General features: G+C 36.9%; 1 protein-coding gene across 1 annotated transcript in view; it reads left to right on the plus strand.

The window, feature by feature from the left end:
* The window catches only part of rx1 (retinal homeobox gene 1), a 66,170-nt gene extending 52,846 nt beyond the window's left edge, over window positions 1-13,324 (plus strand). Inside the window, exon 5 of the transcript XR_009803654.1 lies at window positions 12,653-13,324. The gene's annotated coding sequence lies outside the window, so the exon portion shown is untranslated. The remainder of the gene's footprint in view (window positions 1-12,652) is intronic.
* Window positions 13,325-13,888: the final 564 nt, after the last annotated feature.

Genomic DNA, 13,888 nt, shown 5'->3' on the forward strand with positions numbered 1-13,888 from the left:
TGATCATGAGGGACACTTTGTCACATGTGTCCATGTAATCATGAGTGACAGTTTGTCACTTGTGTTCATGAGTGACTCTTTGTCACTTGTGTCCATGTGTTCATAAGTGACAATTTATTGCTTGTGTCCATGAGTGTCACTTTATCGCTTGTGTTCATGAGTGACTCTTTGTCGCTTGTGCCCATGTAATCATGACTGACACTTTGTCGCTTGTGTTCAGGAGTGACTCTTTGTCACCTGTGTCCATGTGATTATGAGTGACACTTTGTTGCTTGTGTCCATGTGATCATGAGTGACACTTTGTTGCTTGTGTTCATGAGTGACACTTTGTCACGCGTGTCCTTGTGATCATGAGTGACACTTTGTCGCTGATGTCCATGTGATCATGAGGTGACACTTTGTCACTTGTGTCCATGTGTTCATGAGTGACACTTTGTTGCTTGTCTCCATGTGATCATGAGTGACACTTTGTCACTTGTGTCCATGTGATCATGAGTGACACTTTGTCACTTGTGTCCATGCAATCATGAGTAACACATTATGTCTTGAGTCCATGAGTGACACTTTGTCACTTGTGTCTATGTAATCATGAGTAACACTTTATGGCTTGTGTCTGTGTCCATGAGTGACACTTTGTCACTTGTGTCCATGTAATCATGACTGACACTTTGTCGCTTGTGTTCAGGAGTGACTCTTTGTCACCTGTGTCCATGTGATTATGAGTGACACTTTGTTGCTTGTGTCCATGTGATCATGAGTGACACTTTGTTGCTTGTGTTCATGAGTGACACTGTGTCGCGCGTGTCCTTGTGATCATGAGTGACACTTTGTCACTTGTGTCCATGTGTTCATGAGTGACACTTTGTCGCTTGTGTCCATGTGATCATGAGTGACCCATTGTTGCTTGTCTCCATGTGACCATGAGTGACACTTTGTCACTTGTGTCCATGTAATCATGAGTGACACTTTGTCGCTTGTGTTCATGAGTGACTCTTTGTCGCCTGTGTCCATGTGATTATGAGTGACACGTTGTTGCTTGTGTCCATGTGATCATAAGTGACACTTTGTTGCTTGTGTTCATGAGTGACACTTTGTCGCCTGTGTCCATGTGATTATGAGTGAGACTTTGTTGCTTGTGTTCATGAGTGACACTTTGTCGCCTGTGTCCATGTGATTATGGGTGACACTTGGTCACTTGTGTTCATGAGTGACACTTTGTCGCCTGTGTCCATGTGATTATGAGTGACACTTGGTCACTTGTGTTCATGAGTGACACTTTGTCGCCTGTGCCCAGGAAACCTTGTGACAGCATTGTGCGATACTACGATGCATATCATAGTGTGACATTAAAATCGTACGACATGACTCTCTATTGTTCATATTGCAATTTTAACGGCTAACGTAACTGCAGCAACGATGCTAGCTTTGATGGTAGCGTTTTTAGGTCACTTGAAAGAAGCCAAACCAACAAAACCTGAATAGGAATGGCTGCCAAAATCGAGAGTCGAATAAAAAGATAACCGCATAACAGAGTGTAAAAAACACATTTTATAGAAAATAATTCCAGTTTTATATGCAGAAAACAATCACATTTAACTTTATTGAAGACTTTGCTACAAGTTAGTTCTTCATTTCAATCGTTGTTCTTACTTTCTGATCAAAGTGCTGGCACTCGCAACTTTTTATGGCCCCACGGTGGATTATTTTGCAATCGGGATTTGTTCCAAAAGATTGGACAAAATACAAATCAATCAAAAACTGAAGCAATTTTTCCCATAGGAAATGAAGCAAATCCTAATAATTTGTTCCGGATACAAAAAACAAATTTTATAGAGAATAATTCACATTTAACTTTATTGAAGACTTTGCTACAGGTTCTTTCTTCATTTCAATCCTTTTTGTATCAAAGTGATTGCATTCGCAACTTTTTATGGCCCCACGGTGGATTATTTTGCAGTCAAGTTTCGTTTCAACAGATCCAACAAACAACGAATCCATCAAAAACTGAAGCGATTTTCCCTATAGGAAATGAAGCAAATCCTAATAATTTGTTCCGGATACACAAAACACATTTTATAGAGAATAATTCCAGTTTTACATGCAGAAAACAATCACATTTAACTTTATTGAAGACTTTCGCTATGGGTTCTTTCTTGGTTTCAATCGTTTTTCTCACCTTTTGGATCAAAGTGCTGGCACTCGCAACTTTTTACGGCCCCACGGTGGATTATTTTGCAGTCAGGATTCGTTTCAACAGATCCAACAAAATACGAATCAATCAAAAACTGAAGCAATTTTCCCTATAGGAAATGAAGCAAATCCCAATAATTTGTTCCGGATACACAAAACGCATTTTATAGAGAATAATTCACATTTAACTTTATTGAACACTTTGCTACGAGTTCTTTCTTCATTTCAATCGTTTTTCCTACATTCTGATCAAAGTGCTGGCACTCGCAACTTTTTATGGCCCCACGGTGGATTATTTTGCAGTTGGGATTTGTTCCAAAGATTGGATAAAATACAAATCAATCAAAAACTGAAGCAATTTTTCCTACAGGAAATGAAGCAAATCCTAATAATTTGTTCCGGATACAAAAAACAAATTTTATAGAGAATAATTCACATTTAACTTTATTGAAGACTTTTCTACGAGTTCTTTCTTGGTTTCAATCGCTTTTCTCACCTTTTGGATCAAAGTGCTGGCACTCGCAACTTTTTATGGCCCCACGGTGGATTATTTTGCAGTCAGGATTCATTTCAACAGATCCGACAAAATACGAATCCATCAAAAACCGAAGCGATTTTCCCTATAGGAAATGAAGCAAATCCTAATAATGTGTTACGGATACACAAAACACATTTTATAGAGAACAATTCACATTTAACTTTATTGAAGACTTTGTTACAAGTTCTTTCTTCATTTCAATCGTTTTTCTTACATTGTGATCAAAGTGCTGGCACTCGCAACTTTTTATGGCCCCACGGTGGATTATTTTGCAGTCAGGATTCGTTTCAACAGATCCGACAAAATACGAATCCATCAAAAACCGAAGCAATTTTCCCTATAGGAAATGAAGCAAATCCTAACAATGTGTTCCGGATACACAAAACACATTCTATAGAGAATAATTCCAGTTTTACATGCGGAAAACAATCACTTTTAACTTTATTGAAGCCTTTTGTACGAGTTCTTTCTTGGTTTCAATCGCTTTTCTTACTTTTTAGATCAAAGTGCTGGCACTCGCAACTTTTTATGGCCCCACGGTGGATTATTTTGCAGTCGGGATTCCTTCCAAAAGTTTCGACAAAACACGAATCAATCAAAAAGCGAAGCAATTTTTCCTATGGGAAATGAAGCAAATCCTAACAATGTGTTCCGGATACACAAAACACATTTTATAGAGAATAGTTCCAGTTTTACATGCAGAAAACAATCACACTTAACTTTATTGAAGACTTTTGCTACGAGTTCTTTCTTCATTTCAATAATTTTTCTCACCTTTTGGATCAAAGTGATGGCACTCGCAACTTTTTACGGCCCCACGGTCGGTTATTTTGCAGTCAGGTTTCGTTCCAAAAGATCCAACAAACAACGAATCCATCAAAAACCGAAGCAATTTTTCCTATAGGAAATTAATCAAATCCTAATAATGTGTTCCAAATACACAAAACACATTTTTTAGAGAATAATTCCAGTTTTACATGCAGAAAACAATCACATTTAACTTTATTGAAGACTTTCGCTATGGGTTCTTTCTTGGTTTCAATTGTTTTTCTCTCCTTTTGGATCAAAGTGCTGGCACTCGCAACTTTTTACGGCCCCACGGTGGATTATTTTGCAATCGGGATTTGTTCCAACAGATCGGACAAAATACGAATCAATCAAAAACCGAAGCAATTTTTCCTATAGGAAATGAAGCAAATCCTAATAATTTGTTCCGGATACACAAAACACATTTTATAGAGAATAATTCACATTTAACTTTATTGAAGACTTTGCTACGAGTTCTTTCTTAATTTCAATCGTTATTCTTACATTCTGATCAAAGTGCTGGCACTCGCAACTTTTTATGGCCCTACGGTGGATTATTTTGCAATCGGGATTTGTTCCAAAAGATTGGACAAAATACAAATCAATCAAAAACTGAAGCAATTTTTCCATAGGAAACGAAGCAAATCCTAATAATTTGTTCCAGATAAACAAAACACGTTTTATAGAGAATAATTCACATTTAACTTTATTGAGGACTTTGCTACAATTTATTTCTTAATTTCAATCCTTTTTGTCACCTTTTTGGATCAAAGTGCTGGCACTCGCAATTTTTTATGGCCCCACGGTGGATTATTTTGCAGTCAGGTTTCGTTTCAAAAGATCCAACAAACAACGAATCCATCAAAAACCAAAGCAATTTTCCCTATAGGAAATGAAGCAAATCCTAACAATGTGTTCCGGATACACAAAACACATTTTATAGAGAATAATTCCAGTTTTACATGCGGAAAACAATCACTTTTAACTTTATTGAAGACTTTCGCTATGGGTTCTTTCTTCATTTCAATTGTTTTTCTTACATTCTGATTAAAGTCTGGCACTCGCAACTTTTTCTGGCCCCACGGTGGATTATTTTGCAGTCAGGTTTCGTTTCAACAGATCCAACAAACAACGAATCCATCAAAAACCGAAGCAATTTTTCCTATAGGAAATTAATCAAATCCTAATAATGTGTTCCGGATACACAAAACACATTTTTTAGAGAATAATTCCAGTTTTACATGCAGAAAACAATCACTTTTAACTTTATTGAAGACTTTTGCTACGAGTTCTTTCTTGGTTTCAATCGCTTTTCTCTCCTTTTGGATCAAAGTGCTGGCACTCGCAACTTTTTATGGCCCCACGGTGGATTATTTTGCAGTGGGGATTCTGTGTTTGGACAATGTAGACATGAGTGAGACGGTGTACGAGAAACTTTGTGGTAGTTCTTGTAGGCCACACTCCTGATTTGGGTCCACAAATACGCCAAAGGTTTATGGGCAAAACTGCACTCTGTATTTTATTTTAATGTGACACAGGTTGTTGTTGTTTTCTACTTCCTGTGATTTGTGTAGAAAAGTGTGTTACGGTGCTAGAACCCCTTCTTTGTTTCCAGGGCAGACGTGAAGAAAGATCTACTGGAAATAAATATAGTTTGATGGAACCTGCTTTCTCACTTTCATGTTGACCCGTGTGCCCATTCCCACACTTCCAGCGAGTCCGCAGCGCCGTCCAAGATTACCAGGGAATAATCGTTCTCATCTGACATACATGCACGCCGACATTTTTCTTTCTTTCCCTTCTGTCCCTCGGTGTGTCTCTCCTCTTTTCCTCCCCACCTCCACACTTTGATGGCAGGGTGCCAGCCCGTTAGGAAGATGAGACTCCAATCAATCAGGGCTTCCCAAAGGGGGGGGGCCCCTCCACCATGGGGACCCGCCGCCCTAATTGCCCCCCACCGCATGTTGATGGACGGTCCGGCGAATCACTTTCCTGGACAGATGGACGGCCATATTGCACGCGGGGCCGTAAACAGCGAGACGGAAATGTTTACATTTTTCTCATCACATCCCAGCAGAAAATATCAGATGTTATGTCACACCTCGGCGGGGGCCCCGGGTTTGTTTACAGTAGTGGAGCAACTCATCAAGTGTTCTCATACTTACTTTTTAGGCACAGGGGTCACCAACCTTTTTGAAACCAAGAACTACTTCTTGGGTACTGATTAATGCGAAGGGCTACCAGTTTGATACACACTTAAATAAATTGCCAGAAATAGCCAATTTGCTCAATTTACCTTTAATAAATAAATCCACATATATATAAAAAAGGGTATTTCTGTCTGTAAAACTTTCCTTTTACAGAAAGTTTTTGTGTAGAGAATAAATGATGAAAAAAACACTTAATTGAACGGTTTAAAAGAGGAGAAAACACGAAAAAAAAAAAGAAAATTAAATTTAGAAACATAGTTTATCTTCAATTTCAACTCTTCAAAATTCCAAATTCAACCGAAAAAAATGAAGAAAAAAAACTAGCTAATTCGAATATTTTGGAAAAAATTAAAAAAAAAAAAATTATGGAACATCATTAGTAATTTTTTCTTATTAAGATTAATTTTAGAATTTTGATGACATGTTTTGAATAGGTTAAAATCCACTTTTTAGAATATATAACAAATTGGACCAAGCTATATTTCTAACAAAGAAAAATCATTATTTCTTCTAGATTTTCCAGAACAAAAATTTTAAAAGAAATTCAAAAGACTTTGAAATAAGATTTAAATTTGATTCTACAGATTTTCTCAATTGGCCAGAATATATATATTTTTAATTTTAATCATAAATTTGAAGAAATATTTCACAAATATTCTTCGTCGAAAAGAAGCTAAAATGAAGAATTAAATTCAAATGTATTTATTATTCTTTACAATAAAAAAAATAAATTTACTTGAATATTGATTTAACTCCTCAGGAAAGAAGAGGAAGGAATTTAAAAGGTAAAAAGGGCGGTATAGATCGGTTGGTAAAGTGGCCGTGCCAGCAACTTGAGGGTTGCAGGTTCGATTCCCGCTTCCACCATCCTAGTCACTGCCGCTGTGTCCTTGGGCAAGACACTTTACCCACCTGCTCCCAGTGCCACCCACACTGGTTTAAATGTAACTTAGATATTGGGTGTCACTATGTAAAGCGCTTTGAGTCACTAGAGAAAAGCGCTATATAAATATAATTCAATTGTCGATTTGCCAAAATATTTTTTTTAAATTTTAGTCATAATACGTTTGAAGAAATATTTCACAGATATTTTTCGTCAAAAAAAAGCTAAAATGAAGAATTAAATTAAAATGTATGTATTATTATTTCCAATAAAATAAATAAATTTACTTGAACATTGATTTAAATTGTCAGGAAAGAAGAGGAAGGAATTTAAAAGGTAAAAAGGTATATTTGTTTAAAAATCCTAAAATCCTTTTTAAGGTTGTATTTTTTCTCTAAAATTGTCTTTCTGAAGAAGCAAAGTAAAAAAATAAATGAAGACCAAGTCTTTAAAATATTTTCTTGGATTTTCAAATTCTATTTGAGTTTTGTCTCTCTTAGAATTAAAAATGTCAAACAAAGTGAGACCAGCTTGCTAATAAATAAATACAATTAAAAAAATAGAGGCAGCTCACTGGTAAGTGCTGCTATTTGAGCTATTTTTAGAACAGGCCAGCGGGCGACTCATCTGGTCCTTACGGGCGACCTGGTGCCCGCGGGCACTGCGTTGGTGACCCCTGCTTTGGTACAATTTTGACAGAGGACCCTATTGTATCTGTAAGGTTTTATTGTTTCTTTCTTTCTTCATTATTATTCCGCAACTTCGCGCTGTAATTTGACCCCCTTAACATGCTTCAAAACTCACCAAATTTTACACACACATCGGTATGGCAAACTTTGCCATCTAATAAAAAAACAAACCCCAAAAATCTAAATTGCGCTCCAGCGCCCCAGGGGAAAAATTACAGACAGAACTGCTTGTAACTTCCGTCAGGAATGTCGTAGAGACATGAAACAAAACCCTCTATGTAGGTCTCACTTAGACCTACAATTGATACACTCACTTCTTTCAGGAAAAATCAACAGGAAGTAGGCAAAAACCCCTTCAAAACAAAATTTGCCTAAAAAATATCATTTTTGCCTCTTTGAGCTGTAATTTGACCCCCTTAACATGCTTCAAAACTCACCAAACTGGACACACACATCAGGACTCGTGAAAATTGCGATATGATAAAAAAAAAATTTAAAAACTCAAAATTGCGCTGTAGCGCCCCCTATTTTTTAAAATATGTACAATTATTTATTGCTTTTAATTGTATTTATTGTTGTAGACAAAGGGGTGTACCTCGCCCCATCCTTTCTTGTGAAAGACTGAGCAGTTTTGGGGAAAAATTACAGACAAAACTGCTTGTAACTTCCGTTAGGAATGTCGTAGAGACATGAAACAAAAACCTCTATGTAGGTCTGACTTAGACCTACAATTGATACACTCACTTCTTTCAGCAAAAATCAACAGGAAGTAGGCAAAAACCCCTTCAAAACGAATTTTTGCTAAAAAATATAATTTTTGCCTCTTTGAGCTGTAATTTGACCCCCTTAAAATACTTTAAAACTCGCCAAATTGGACTGGTGAAAATTGCGATATGATAAAAAAAAAACTCACAATTGCGCTCTAGCGCCCCCTATTTTTCAAAATATGTAATATTATTTATTGTTTTTAATTGTATTTATTGTTGTAGACAAAGGGGTATACCTCACCCCATCCTTTCTTGTGAAAGACTGAGCATTTTTTTGGGAAAAATTACAGACAAAACTGCTTGTAACTTCCGTTAGGAATGTCGTAGAGACATGAAACGAAAACCTCTATGTAGGTCTGACTTAGACCTACAATTGATACACTCACTTCTTTCAGCAAAAATCAACGAGAAGAAGGCAAAACCCCTTCAAAACTAAATTTTCCTAAAGAATAAAAATGTTGCCTCTTTGAGCTGTAATTTGACCCCCTTAACATGCTTCAAAACTCACCAAATTTTACACACACATCGGTACGACAAACCTTCCCAACTTATTAAACAACCGAACACCAAAAATCAAAATTGCCCTCCAGCGCCCCCTAGGAAAAAACAGCCAAAACTGCTTGTAACTTCCGTTAGGAATGTCGTAGAGACATGAAACAAAAACCTCTATGTAGGTCTCACTTAGACCTAGAATTGATACACTCACTTCTTTCAGCAAAAATCAACAGGAAGTAGGCAAAAACCCCTTCAAAACGAAATTTTCCTACAAAATATCATTTTTGCCTCTTTGAGCTGTAATTTGACACCCTTAAAATGCTTCAAAACTCACCAAATTGGACACACACATCAGGACTGGCAAAAATTGCGATACGATTTAAAAAAAAAAAAATAAACCTCAAAATTATGCTCAAGCGCCCCCTGTTTTTTTAAATATGTACAATTATTTATTGTTTTTAATTGTATTTATTGTTGTAGACAAAGGGGTGTACCTCGCCCCATCCTTTCTTGTGAAAGACTGAGCATTTTGGGGGAAAAATTACAGACAAAACTGCTTGTAACTTCCGTTAGGAATGTCGTAGAGACATGAAACAAAAACCTCTATGTAGGTCTCACTTAGACCTACAATTGATACACTCACTTCTTTCAGCAAAAATCAACAGGAAGTAGGCAAAAACCCCTTCAAAACTAAATTTTGCTAAACAATATCATTTTTGCCTCTTTGAGCTGTAATTTGACCCCCTTAAAATGCTTCAAAACTCACCAAATTGGACACACACATCAGGACTGGCGAAAATTGCGATATGATAAAAAACAAAAAAACAAAAAAAAACTCAAAATTGCGCTCTAGCGCCCCCTATTTTTTAAAATATGTACAATAATTTTTTGTTTTTAATTGTATTTATTGTTGTAGACAAAGGGGTGTACCTCGCCCCATCCATTCTTGTGAAAGACTGAGCATTTTCTGGGAAAAATTACAGACAAAACTGCTTGTAACTTCCGTTAGGAATGTCGTAGAGACATGAAACAAAAACCTCTATGTAGGTCTGACTTAGAGCTAGAATTGATACACTCATTTCTTCCAGCAAAAATCAAGAAGAAGTAGGCAAAAACCCCTTCAAAACAAAATTTTCCTAAAAAATATAATTTTTGCCTCTTTGAGCTGTAATTTGACCCCCTTAAAATGCTTCAAAACTCACCAAATTGGACACACACATCAGGCCTGGAAAAAATTGCGATATGATTTAAAAAAAAACAAAAAAACTCAAAATTATGCTCAAGCGCCCCCTATTTTTTAAAATATGTCCAATTATTTGTTGTTTTTAATTGTATTTATTGTTGTAGACAAAGGGGTGTACCTCGCCCCATCCTTTCTTGTGAAAGACTGAGCATTTTGGGGGAAAAATTACAGACAAAACTGCTTGTAACTTCCGTTAGGAATGTCGTAGAGACATGAAACAAAAACCTCTATGTAGGTCTAACTTACACCTACAATTGATACACTCACTTCTTTCAGCAAAAATCAACAGGAAGTAGGCAAAAACCCCTTCAAAACAAAATTTTCCTAAAAAATATCATTTTTGCCTCTTTGAGCTGTAATTTGACCCCCTTAAAATACTTTAAAACTCGCCAAATTGAACTGGTGAAATTTGCGATATGATAAAAAAAAAACTCAAAATTGCGCTCAAGCGCCCCCTATTTTTTTAAATATGTACAATTATTTATTGTTTTTAATTGTATTTATTGTTGTAGACAAAGGGGTGTACCTCGCCCCATCCTTTCTTGTGAAAGACTGATTTTTGGGGGGAAAATTTACAGACAAAAGTGCTTGTAACTTCCGTTAGGAATGTCATAGAGACATGAAACAAAAACCTCTATGTAGGTCTCACTTAGACCTACAATTGATACCCTCACTTCTTTCAGCAAAAATCAACAGGAAGTAGGCAAAAACCCCTTCAAAACTAAATTTTGCTAAACAATATCATTTTTGCCTCTTTGAGCTGTAATTTGACCCCCTTAAAATGCTTCAAAACTCACCAAATTGGACACACACATCAGGACTGGCGAAAATTGCGATATGATAAAAAACAAAAAAACAAAAAAAAACTCAAAATTGCGCTCTAGCGCCCCCTATTTTTTAAAATATGTACAATTATTTTTTGTTTTTAATTTTATTTATTGTTGTAGACAAAGGGGTATACCTCGCCCCATCCTTTCTTGTGAAAGACTGAGCATTTTCTGGGAAAAATTACAGACAAAACTGCTTGTAACTTCCGTTAGGAATGTCGTAGAGACATGAAACAAAAACCTCTATGTAGGTCTCACTTAGACCTACAATTGATACACTCACTTCTTTCAGCAAAAATCAACAGGAAGTAGGCAAAAACCCCTTCAAAACAAAATTTTCCTAAAAAATATCATTTTTGCCTCTTTGAGCTGTAATTTGACCCCCTTAAAATGCTTTAAAATTCGCCGAATTGGACTGGTGAAATTTGCGATATGATAAAAAAAACAACTCAAAATTGCGCTCAAGCGCCCCCTATTTTTTTAAATATGTACAATTATTTATTGTTTTTAATTGTATTTATTGTTGTAGACAAAGGGGTGTACCTCGCCCCATCCCTTCTTGTGAAAGACTGATTTTTGGGGGGAAAAATTACAGACAAAAGTGCTTGTAACTTCCGTTAGGAATGTCGTAGAGACATGAAACAAAAAACTCTATGTGGGTCTCACTTAGACCTACAATTGATACACTCACTTCTTTCAGCAAAAATCAACAGGAAGTAGGCAAAAACCCCTTCAAAACCAAATTTTCCTAAAAAATACAATTTTTGCCGCTTTGAGCTGTAATTTGACCCCCTTAACATGCTTCAAAACTCACCAAATTGGACACACACATCAGGACTGGCGAAAATTGCGATATGATTAAAAAAAAAATCAAAATTGCGCTCAAGCGCCCCCTATTTTTTAAAATATGTACAATTGTTTATTGTTTTTAATTGTATTTATTGTTGTAGACAAAGGGGTGTACCTCGCCCCATCCTTTCTTGTGAAAGACTGAGCATTTTTTGGGAAAAATTACAGACAAAACTGCTTGTAACTTCCATTAGGAATGTCGTAGAGACATGAAACAAAAACCTCTATGTAGATCTGACTTAGAGCTAGAATTGATAAAGTCACTTCTTTCCGCAAAAATCAACAGGAAGTAGGCAAAAACCCCTTCAAAACGAAATTTTGCTAAAAAATATCATTTTTGCCTCTTTGAGCTGTAATTTGACACCCTTAACATGCTTCAAAACTCACCAAACTGGACACACACATCAGGACTGGCGAAAATTGCGATACGATAAAAAACAAAAACAAAAACAAAAAACTCAAAGTTGCGCTCTAGCGCCCCCTATTTTTTAAAATATGTAAAATTATTTATTGTTTTTAATTGTATTTATTGTTGTAGACAAAGGGGTGTACCTCGCCCCATCCTTTCTTGTGAAAGACTGAGCAGTTTTTGGGAAGCTGTTTTTATACCCAATCATGGCACCCACCTGTTCCCAATTAGCCTGCACACCTGTGGGATGTTCCACATAAGTGTTTGATGAGCATTCCTCAACTTTATCAGTATTTATTCCCACCTTTCCCAACTTTTTTATCACGTGTTGCAGGCATCAAATTCTAAAATTAATGATTATTTGCACAAAAAAAATGAAAAGTTTATAAGTTTGAACATCAAATATGTTGTCTTTGTAGCATATTCAACTGAATATGGGTTGAAAATGATTTGCAAATCATTGTATTCCGTTTATATTTACATCTAACACAATTTCCCAACTCATATGGAAACGGGGTTTGTACAAATCTCAATCAATCAATCAACAAAGTTTCTAGGGATCTTGCATGTGTTTTGATTGTTTTACTTTGAGTGTTGATGGAGACAAGATGTTGAAAAGTCCGGAATATGAGGAGAAAAGAAGATTATGCAGGAGAAAAGTGTGGGAGAAAGGGTGTGGGGGGGCTGCTCATCGGAATTAATGATGGAGAAAATCCCCCAATTAGAGCCTTTTCCTGTGTTGCAGGGCGAGTTCAGCGCGGGGTCCTTTGACAGGATTAGTACCCAGGCCGGGTCGAGCCAGGCCTGGACGGGCACTACTGACTTGGCACCGCTCAACGTGTCCCGGGCCAGGGCCGAGGTAGGCATGCACAAAAAGAGGAAAAAAAAATAATAATTTTGGTGCCAGACTTTCTTTGCATGTGCTGCCTGGACAGAATTGAAGTGTCCCACAAGAAGGAAAGAAAAGACCAAAAACAATGAAAAGAGAAGGAACATTTCAAGATGAAAGCAGCTGCCACTTCAGCGGCGCCTTGTCTACATGCAGCTACAAAAGTGAAACACCAGGAAAAGCCCAAAAATTAGAAATGAACTGTGAATCTTTGGGCAGCACTAGAAAAAAGCGCTATATAAATATAATCCACTTCACTTCTACAGTATTTAGTCAGCCACCGATTGTGCAAGTTCTCCCACTTAAAATGATGACAGAGGTCTGTAATTTTCATCATAGGTACACTTCAACTGTGAGAGACAGAATGTGAAAAAAAAATCCAGGAATTCACATTGTAGGAATTTTAAAGAATTTATTTGTAAATTATGGTGGAAAATAAGTATTTGGTCAACAATTCAAATCTCTCACTAATGGAAGGAGGTTTTGGCTCAAAATCTCACGATACATGGCCCCATTCATTCTTTCCTTAACACGCATCAATCGTCCTGTCCCCTTAGCAGAAAAACAGCCCCAAAGCATGATGTTGCCACCCCCATGCTTCACAGTAGGTGTGGTGTTCCTGGGATGCAACTCAGTATTCTTCCTCCAAACACGACCAGTTGAGTTTATACCAAAATGGATACATGGATGATACAGCAGAGGATTGGGAGAATGTCATGTGGTCAGATGAAACCAAAATAGAACTTTTTGGTGTAAACTCAACTCGTCGTGTTTGGAGGAAGAAGAATACTGAGTTGCATCCCAAGAACACCATACCTACTGTGAAGCATGGGGGTGGAAACATCATGCTTTGGGGCAGTTTTTCTGCTAAGGGGACAGGACGATTGATCCGTGTTAAGGAAAGAATAAATAAGGCCATATTAGTGAATTATGGTGGAAAATAAGTATTTGGTCAACCATTCAAAGTTCTCACTGATGGAAGGAGATTTTGGCTCAAAATCTCACGATACATGGCCCCATTCATTCTTTCCTTAACACGGATCAATCGTCCTGTCCCCTTAGCAGAAAAACAGCCCCAAAGCATGATGTTTC

The sequence above is a fragment of the Nerophis ophidion genome, linkage group LG22 (assembly GCF_033978795.1).
Source record: "Nerophis ophidion isolate RoL-2023_Sa linkage group LG22, RoL_Noph_v1.0, whole genome shotgun sequence".
NCBI lineage: Eukaryota > Metazoa > Chordata > Actinopteri > Syngnathiformes > Syngnathidae > Nerophis > Nerophis ophidion.